Raw genomic sequence first — 9100 nt, 5'->3', positions numbered from 1 at the left:
AGGCTCACAGAGCTGTCGGGGGTGCCATTTTGACCATGTCAGGGTCCTGGAAGCTCACTCAGAACCTGGAGATGAAAGGAACCCAGCTGCTACTGCTGCAGACGCCAGAGGAACTCCTGGTGTGGTCCCTGCCGTGCCGCCGCCCAGGTTCGAATCCTGACTCTGGCGGTGTGACTGTTTCCATAAAATAGGACGCATAAGTGGGCATCCTGCAGAAGGTCGCCGTATGGCCTGCCGGAGCTCCTGCTGCGCCTGGCATGGGCCTGGGGATGATAGTAACAGGACACAGTCCTGAAAGAATGAGAAAGGGAGCGTCTGGTGACAGCGCGAGGGGCTGCGGACACAGTCTGAAGGGAAAGGCACCTGAGTGCCGGGGGGATAACACTGGAGTCGGCAGCCAAGGCTTTACTGTTGCGTTTCTGTATTTTCCAAAGCCTTTCCAGGGCACCTGTGCTCCTTTCTAAAGTGAAGAGTCTAAACCTAAGAAAGGTGGCGGGAGGTGCCCCCCGCCCCCTGCGTGGCCAGGCCTTGGGGCAAGGTGGCCAGTCCCCCGCCCCGGCCTCTGGTCTTGGACAAACCCCGACTCCTGCAGGCTCCTCCCGGTAGTCTGGGCAATTACTGGAGCTGACTGTGGCTTCGCCACACTGTGCCTATGGCATCTGTCCCCAGGCCACGCCATCCCCGCCCACTCGGTGCTGCAGCCCTGGTGGTGGCTACTGGCTCTGGGTCCACGAGCTCAACACAGGACACCGCGCTTTTGACTTCCCCGGTTTAGCAATGAATGAGTGAATGAATGAAAATGAAAACGGGAAACCCTCTGGGAAACAGTGTTGGGAGTGGGATGAGGCGGACAAGCCAGGGCACGTAGGGGAGACTGATGCTCAGCACTCTTAGGGCGCAAAGGGACTGTGGTCACAGGGAGGCCTGGGATCATACCCTGCCTCTGTCGCCCCCTTCGTTCTGTGGCCCCTGCAGGAGATGCCTCATTCTGGGAGCCCCTGGCTTTCCATTTGCAAAACTAGTTCACAATTTATCCCTCATGCGCCGTTTGTAAGATGGTGTATGAACACCATTAGCGCATAGTAAATGTCCACCCAACGTGGTTACGGAAGAGAATGGCAGGAGCGTGGCGCCCAACCGGCCAGAGGCACCCACGTTAGTTCCCTGGGTAGATCTTCAAGGGTGTGAATTCCTGAACCCGAGCTCCTTGTGGAAATGGCGCTGCAGGCTGGGCAGGGGAGGTGGAGAAGCGCCCAGAACTAGTCCTTAGGGGGACGCCAGCCGGAGGGCGGCAGGTGCAGGACGAGCTCATGGCAAGCACTCCTGCTGCTCTGTGTGCACTACCTCCGTGCTTCTCACGGCCCCCCGTGCGGGTGCTATTCCAGCGACCACTTTGTGAGGCCTGAGGGTGAACCACTTGCCCAGAGTTCACAGGGACTGTTGGGCAGAACCAAGATTTGAGTACAAAGCTACCTAACTCGGAAGCCTAGTTTTTCCGCTACCTAGTATAGACCCCATACCCATTCTCAAGAGGGGCCTTTGCAGGAATCTTTAGCTGGAGAACGTCATCCCTAAAATACCTGCTTCACAATTCCAAATTACCCACAATGTGCAGAGTGTGTGCGTGTGTGTCTGTGGGTGTGTGTGTGTGCGTGTGTTTTGGGGCCCTGGCTGTCCTTGGGGAGGTTGGGCCCCCTGTCTAGGGAGACTAGATGCACCTTGGGGCCCCGTCACCTCGCTGCCACGATCCACTTGGGAGAAACAGGTGGAGCATGCGAGTGTGAATCACATGAGCTCCAGCCTAGGGACATCCCCGGGTCCCTCCTCAGCAGAAAGCAAGGGTCTCTGAGTCTGTGTGAGCCCAGTGGCCCACAGTGAGGCCATGGCCACCACCGGAGCAGTGGCCCAGCGGGGTCGGGGTGAGGGTGGGGGTGGGCCATGTCAGGGTGCCCTCTCCACCTGCAGCCAGCAGGCAGCCTGACCACCACCTTGCCCTGAGAACACTTGCAGGGCTCTTGGACAGCAGGGAGGCTGGTGGTCTCCAAGAGTGCAAGGTCTCCTAAACCCCAGGTGGATAAGGACCAGTGAACAGTAGCGATTAGAGAATGCAACTGGACCATATTTGACTTCTAAACTGGGAAGAGCTGAACAGACCAGTTCTATTTCACAGTTCTTGTGGGGAACACAGCCCTGGGGTCAGAGTATCTGTATCTGTGGATGAGAAAGGATATTTGATTTGCAAACATTTGATTCATGCAAAGCTTCCAGGGGTGGCCAGGGAGGCTGGTTGTGCTTTGGGGAAGCTTGCCCAGTGCCAGCTCTGACCACTTCCTCTTATTCCTCTGTGTGCGTGAGCTCCCCTGAGGGTCTTTCCTTGCCTGACCCCAACTACCATACCATGCGTTCTCACATTGTTCTGTTTTTCGGACAACAACTGGTTGCCAAGGCAACCAGTGGGGAGCCCGAGTCAGACCAAGAGTCTTCCCTGCAGGGAAATTCGGCCCTTAACCCATCTCTTCATCCTGGACCAACTCTTGGCAAGACCTCAGAAAACTCTGCCAAACCCCCAGGAAAGGAGCTCCCCTCCCCTGCTGGGACCTCTCTCCCCGGGGGCTGAGCGTCGCGGGAAAAGAGAGCTAGGCTGGGACCCAGAGCCAGTGTGGTCGGGAGACCCCACACAGTCCCAAGCCTTCCCTGAGTTTTCAATGTAAACCTTTTACACAAGCCTACCGTGTACAAAGTGTGCAAGTACTTCGCGCCGTGCTCAGCGGGTTCCACACACGGGACACCCCAGGGACCCAGCACCCAGAGAAAAGCAGGGGAGCATCCTCAACCCACCAGAACCCCCTCTGCGTCCCCTCGTGGGCACCCGGCCCCGCCAGCATCCAGAAAGGCAACCGCTCTCCTGACTGCCAACAGCAGAACTTTCTTCTGTTACTCAACTTGGCATGAACAGCGTCACACGGTGGGTACTCTTTGGAGTCTGACTGTGTTGTCACCATTACGTTGGTGAAGCCACACATGCTCATGCTCCAAATCTTGCTGCCCCCTTTCTATTCCACTGGTCTTATGGATCAGATCACAGAGGTCCAGAGACGGAATGTGCCTTGCCCGAGGGCACACAGCAAGACTGGCAGCCAGGTCTTCAGACTCCATGTAAGTTCCGTGGACTTTCCGGGACCCCAGACTGCTGGGGGGCCGTGGATCTCAAAGTGTGCTCAGTGGACCAGCGGCAACAGCGTCACCCTGGACATTGTTAAAATTCATATTTCCAGGGGACGCCTGGGTGGCTCAGCAGTTGAGCATCTGCCTCCGGCTCAGGGTGTGATCCCACGGTCCCGGGATCGAGTCTCCCATCGGGCTCCCCATAGGGAGCCTGCTTCTCTCTCTGCCTGTGTCTCTGCCTCTGTGTGTGTGTGTCTCATGAATGAATACATAAAATCTTTTTTAAAATGCCTATTTCCAGGCACCTCCTCAGACCCACCGAATCTGAATCCCTGAGGACAAGGCCCTGGGACCTGCATGTTAGCAGGCTGTTCAGGTGTTTCTTGGGCTCAGGGAATCCCTGCGAACCCTGAAGGAACACCGTGCAATTCTTTGTTTTGTTCACAAGAGGGAGCCAGCGCCCCAGGGACGCAGCCCCGCGCTCTCCGGGGAGCCCCAACCAGCTGCTTTGCCCGGGATTTTCACCTGGCAGCTCAGGCAACAGCAATTGGTGGTCAGTGTTCGGGAAAGAAAGTACTTTTGTTAACATGGGAGGCAGGAAACCGGAGTCCTGACGCCACCACCCCTCAGCCCTAAGTGTCGCATCTGCCGCAGTGTGCCCTTCACTCCCTCAAACCCCGGATCCCTGGACCCCTCGGTTGCAGAGCAGGGCTGCCGCACCCTGAAGGCCCGAGGCCCCACCCCGACCCCCCCCCAACCCCACTGCCCGCCTGGGTATCTTACAAGATATCCATTAATGTCTGTAAAACGTTAGGGAACAGAAGGCAATATTGTCACACAGATGTTTGTAGGTCGTTTGGGGATGGTCCTGCTGTGCCTCCATGTGTTTTATGGTGTAGCTTCAGGAATCACACGCTCCCTTGCCAGGAAATGTGACTGGAGGCTTTTGTGCCTAGGTGTGAGGTCCGGAACCATGGCAGCCGTCTTGGGCCCACAAAGGGAGATACCCAAGGAAAACATGCCGAGGATGGCTACGCTGAAAATGGACCAAACCTGAGTCCTTTACAAAGCCACTGACCTCATGAATTAGCGGGGACCTTCCCTACCTCGGAACTTCTAGTGAGGTAAGTTAATAAACCCCCTGGTAGCTTGCTCCAGCTGGGGCTGGGCCTTCTGTTGCTCGCAGCTGAAGCCGTCCTCTCTGGCTTGCTTGTCTTACCATGTTAGGTAGTCATCCACCTGATGGCTAAGACAAATTTCTTTCTCAGGCCAACGGCTGCCATGAGCGTAGCAACAGACTCAGCACTGTGGCTGGTACCAAGCCTTGGAAGACCAGGCGCCACCATGGAAGTGAGGCTGGAGAGCCAAGGTGTGGGGACGTGGGAAGCTGACGGCAGCCTAGGAGACACAAGGAGGGAGTTGGTGGGGGGGCTCTGAGTCCTCCGGGATCCCAGAGCTCACAGCAGGTCCAAGCAGGGCACAAGGGAGGGTGCCCTGAAGGCGGGTTTCCATGTAGCCACGCAGGGGACCCTTCTGCATTGCATTAGCCTGCTACCACTTTTTCAACAAATCAAAGAAGATTCCTTAAATCTCACAGGCCATCTGTAACGGACACCCTCTCCTTCTGGGAGTTATGCCACCTGTCCCTCCAGCCGTGAAGTCCCCACACAGAGCCAGCAGAGTTCTACACGGATGGCAGCCCGCCGGAGCCCACGGTGGCGGGCAGCCGCGGCCCAGGTACAGAACTCATCACTGCCAGCTCCCCAAAGCTCTTCTGGTTATGTATGTTTTATGCTTTCACTTCTCGTATTTATTTACATAGATATCATCTTTCAATGGGGATAACTAACACTAAATGCTAAGTTCAGAGGGTTCTCTCCATCCCCGTGAGCCCTCACACAAGCACCTGTCAAATTTGGACCTGTGCATTATGAATCTCCTTTTTAACGAGGAGACCGAGGCTCCCATGGCTCCCTCACCTGAGGACACGCTGTCAGAGCAGCAAGGCACGTGCTGCCTCTCCCCCAAGTTAAGCCGCCCATGGTGACAGTTTCCTCATCAAGTCGACAAGCCTTGTCTTTTAAACCTGTGCTCCTCGGAAGGAAGGCTCAGAACCCTGCATTCGCTGCCCTTCCCAGGGAGGAAGTAGAGAGTTAGAATCCAGGGGATCACTCTGCTGGTTTCTGAAGGCAACACCCAGTCATTCCATGGCTCTGGAGCTATTTCTGAAGATGCCAGACCAAGGCTTCCACAGAAGGGCACTTAACTTGTTCCAAAACTATAATCAGATTTCCCCTGAAATAATAGCCTTGTTCTCCCTGAGCAGGATTGAAGGGCAATTATGAATATGGTCAGAGGCCCTGTATTGCTACCTACTGATCCAGTTATAATCAGGGTAAGGGATCAGAACCCAAACGGTTACCTCAATCCACCCTCCAAATATCAGAGCTCCTAAGAACCTGATTACTTCTCCTGCTGCATCAACCCCACCCCACTGAGCCCAGTAAACTCTTTAAGACTGTATGCAGCTGATTTAGAGCAAGAGACGCTGACCAGGGGTCTGTCTATACGGTGGTGGTGGTGGTGGTGGTGGTGATGGTAGTGGTTGTCATGGTGATGATGGTGACAGATTAACAACAAAAGTCATGATCATTGCCCTTACTGGTACTTCTACAGCTCTGAACCATGTGCTACCGCCATCTCATTACTTTTCTTACCCTTCCCAAGGCCTCCATCCCCAGGCTCTTAAGGAGCTTGTATTCCTAATCCATGGTTGCCCCCATGAGCTGATCTCACAGTGTCCCCCACAGAGCTGGGCAATGCAGAAAGCAAATCTTAATCTTGCTGCCTCCTAGGCATATGACTCCAGGAAGTGACGTCTGTTTCCTCATCCGTGAAGTGGGGTTACACGGACCCTGTCTTATGGGGTTAGTGTAACAATTACATGGATGATGGACACAAGTGCTGAGGCAGGTACACCTGACAGGTGCCGGGGAGTTTCTCTTCCCCTGGTCCTGCTGCCCACACAACCATGGGCAGTCATCCTGTTGTCAATGAGATTATAAGAACACCTGCTATAGAAACTTGCAAATCACTCTACAGCCATGCTCTCCAGACTTTGCCAACGTAAGAGTCACCTGTGGAGCTCTAAAAACTCCAAAAACCTGGCCCATGCCCCAGGAAAATTGAAGCAGAACCTCCAGGGATGGGTCAGTGGGTTTATAAACATCCCAGGTGGTTCCAGTGTGCAGACCTGTTCTAGGTCAGCGCCACGCAGTAGACATGTGAGGTCTCTGCGGTCGCAGAGACAGGCGTAAAAAGAGGTGAAACAAATTCATTTTCGTAATGTATTTTATTTTACTCAATGTAGCCAAATGTTATCCTTTTAACGAGTAATCCAATATTGAGAAATTATTAGAATATTTTTACATTAGTTTCTTTTTTTATGAAGTATTTGAAATCAGCTGCATATTTTAGAGCACATCTCACTTCAGTCTCACACATTTCAAGTGACAAGTGGGTAGCGTAATGTGTACACACACCTGGCAAGACGGGCAGTCCCCACTCCACAGTTGAGGGGACTGAGACACAAAGATGTGAAGGGACTAGCCCAGGCCCCACAGAGTCACACCTAGGTGTCCCGGTGCGGCCTGGCGCCCCCCTCCTCCCACAGCCAGCACCGGGTGGTTCCTGGCTCCATGTCCTGTCTGGGGACTGCCCCAAAATGTGGGAGAGCAAGCCCCCTGGTTCCCATGGTCCAGAGACTGAACCAGCCACCAAGTGGGGTCTCCGAGGGCCATGCCCCTCACCGGGATGATTTCTCAATGGCCATAGTCACCCCTCCAGCCACACCTTACTCGGCATGGTGCCCAGGAAACAACAGGGCATGAGTGGGATTGCAGAAGCCAGGGGATGTCTCCAGAAACCTCTAACCACAGCCCATCTGTAGAACTGAAATTTCCAGGGATCCCAGCATCATGGCCACTGGGCAGAGGCCACTCCATTCCCACAACCCATACGTCCCCTCCCAATGACTTTCTTTAACAGAACCCCTTTCAGGTTCTAGGGGACTCTTGGTAGCCTGCCCAGCCACCGCCCTCACTGTGTTAATTCTTCTACGGTTGGGGATAATATGGATTGTGTATACGAGTCTCTCCTCCACCAAAGGGCCCCTCCAGCAGGAGACCTGCCTTCCCACTACATCCTCGCACCCAAGAAGGCCTGGCGCCCAGCTGCTCCACAGACACCCAGCAAACTAATCCACTCCTCAGTTCCCAGCTTCAGGAAACTGGGAAGGTCAGTGTGGCTTCTAAAGACACCTCACTTAGGGCAGGGGATGACTCGGCCACAGGTTTAAGGGAGAGAAAGCCAGTATATCACTTCTGGCATCAGATTTGCGGGCTGGTTTCCATTGCTCGGAGATGGCAAGATGTGTCACCTCCACCAGCCTAGAGTACTGCCGGGGGTGGGGGGCTCCGGTGATGACAGATTCCATACAGTAATGAGCCATTCAGGAAAAAGGACTTAGCTCCCCACCCGAGGCGGCTCCCAAGTGGAGGGGAAGAGAGATTTCTTCTTTCTGTAGCATCGAGCTCTTGGGCAGGTTCCAGACGTGTCCCCCCTAAATCTCTTGCTCAGCTTGTCCTGCCGGGGGTCTGCCTCCTGGAGGGCCTGACACACACCACGGGACAACCTGGGTGGCTCCCGTGGTGGGTGATTTCCTCTTTCCAGCACCTCCACGGCCAATCCCCAAGCCGGCAGGGCCCAGGCCCCTGCACTTTCTCAAGGAAGCTCCTGGAAGCCTTGTCGTCCTATTTGCAACTTGAGAAGCACGATCAGCGAATACGTGCCCAACGGTGCTGGTGCTGGGAGAGCTCTGGGCTCCCCGGGGGGGCCCAGGACAGGAGGGGAGCTGGCCCAGGTGCTCGGCAGTGACTCACCTCCACGAGCACGCACCCCAAACCAGAAGCACATTCAAACCAACTTCTTATATAACTCAGCACATTCTTCCTCATCCTTGCGGTCACAGTTTTCTAGAATCCACCAGCAACCTTTTGATTCATCTTCTGGTTTTGATGTGCCTTTCTCTGCCTATGAAAGGGGAAATGGTCAGGAGACCTCAGTGTCTGTTTTGTTTTGTTTCGCTTAATCTTTAGTAATAAAACGGAGGCAGGCCCTGTGGCGCCCAACCCATCTGCTCCACGAAGGGAGCGCGGATGGGGAGGAAAGACAGGGAGGAGCCAAAACTCGGGGGGGCGCGAACACTGACTCCCCTGGAGTTCAGGGATGCTGGAAGTTTCGCTGCGTTGTTGTGATCGTTTCTGGTGTTAACTCTCTTCTTCTCGGCCCTTAAACCTGAGCCGCGTGCTTCACCCGTGCAGCCATGCTCCGTCCTCACGGACGTGGCAGGATGTGCCCATTTTACAGATGGGCCTACTGACTCTCAGGGAGCTGGCGTTGCCCCCAGGAAAAGGGGAAGAGAGGGGGAGGTCAGGATCGCAGCCTGGGGCCCTGAGTGCTGCCCCAGGGGAGTCCCCCAATGCCCACCATGTGCCAGATGCCCAGCTTCAAATATGAGAACACTTAACCTCTGTCCTCAGAGAGTCACTGACCAGTGAGAAGACGGCCCCCAAACCATCGGTTCCCAGGGATCAGTCCAGGCAGGGTCAGACACTGCCATAGCCACAGCATCGGCTCTGACACGAGCCCACTCCGTGGCCTCAGACAGGCAAGGGCTTCCCTGTCTGGGCCTCAGGATCCTCATATGTGCAGTGAGGTTCTAGGGGCTGGTTCAAAGGGTCTCCACAGCCAGACCCCAGGGTTCAAATCTGGGCCCTGCCGCTCCTCACCAACAGACCTTGACCGGGTTACCGAACCCCCCTGTGCCTCAGTTTCTCCATCTGTAGAATCCGCATAATCAGCCCTATCTGCCTCA

Source organism: Canis aureus, chromosome 3 (assembly GCF_053574225.1).
Source record: "Canis aureus isolate CA01 chromosome 3, VMU_Caureus_v.1.0, whole genome shotgun sequence".
In the NCBI taxonomy this organism is placed as follows: domain Eukaryota; kingdom Metazoa; phylum Chordata; class Mammalia; order Carnivora; family Canidae; genus Canis; species Canis aureus.
This window is presented reverse-complemented; position numbering follows the sequence as displayed.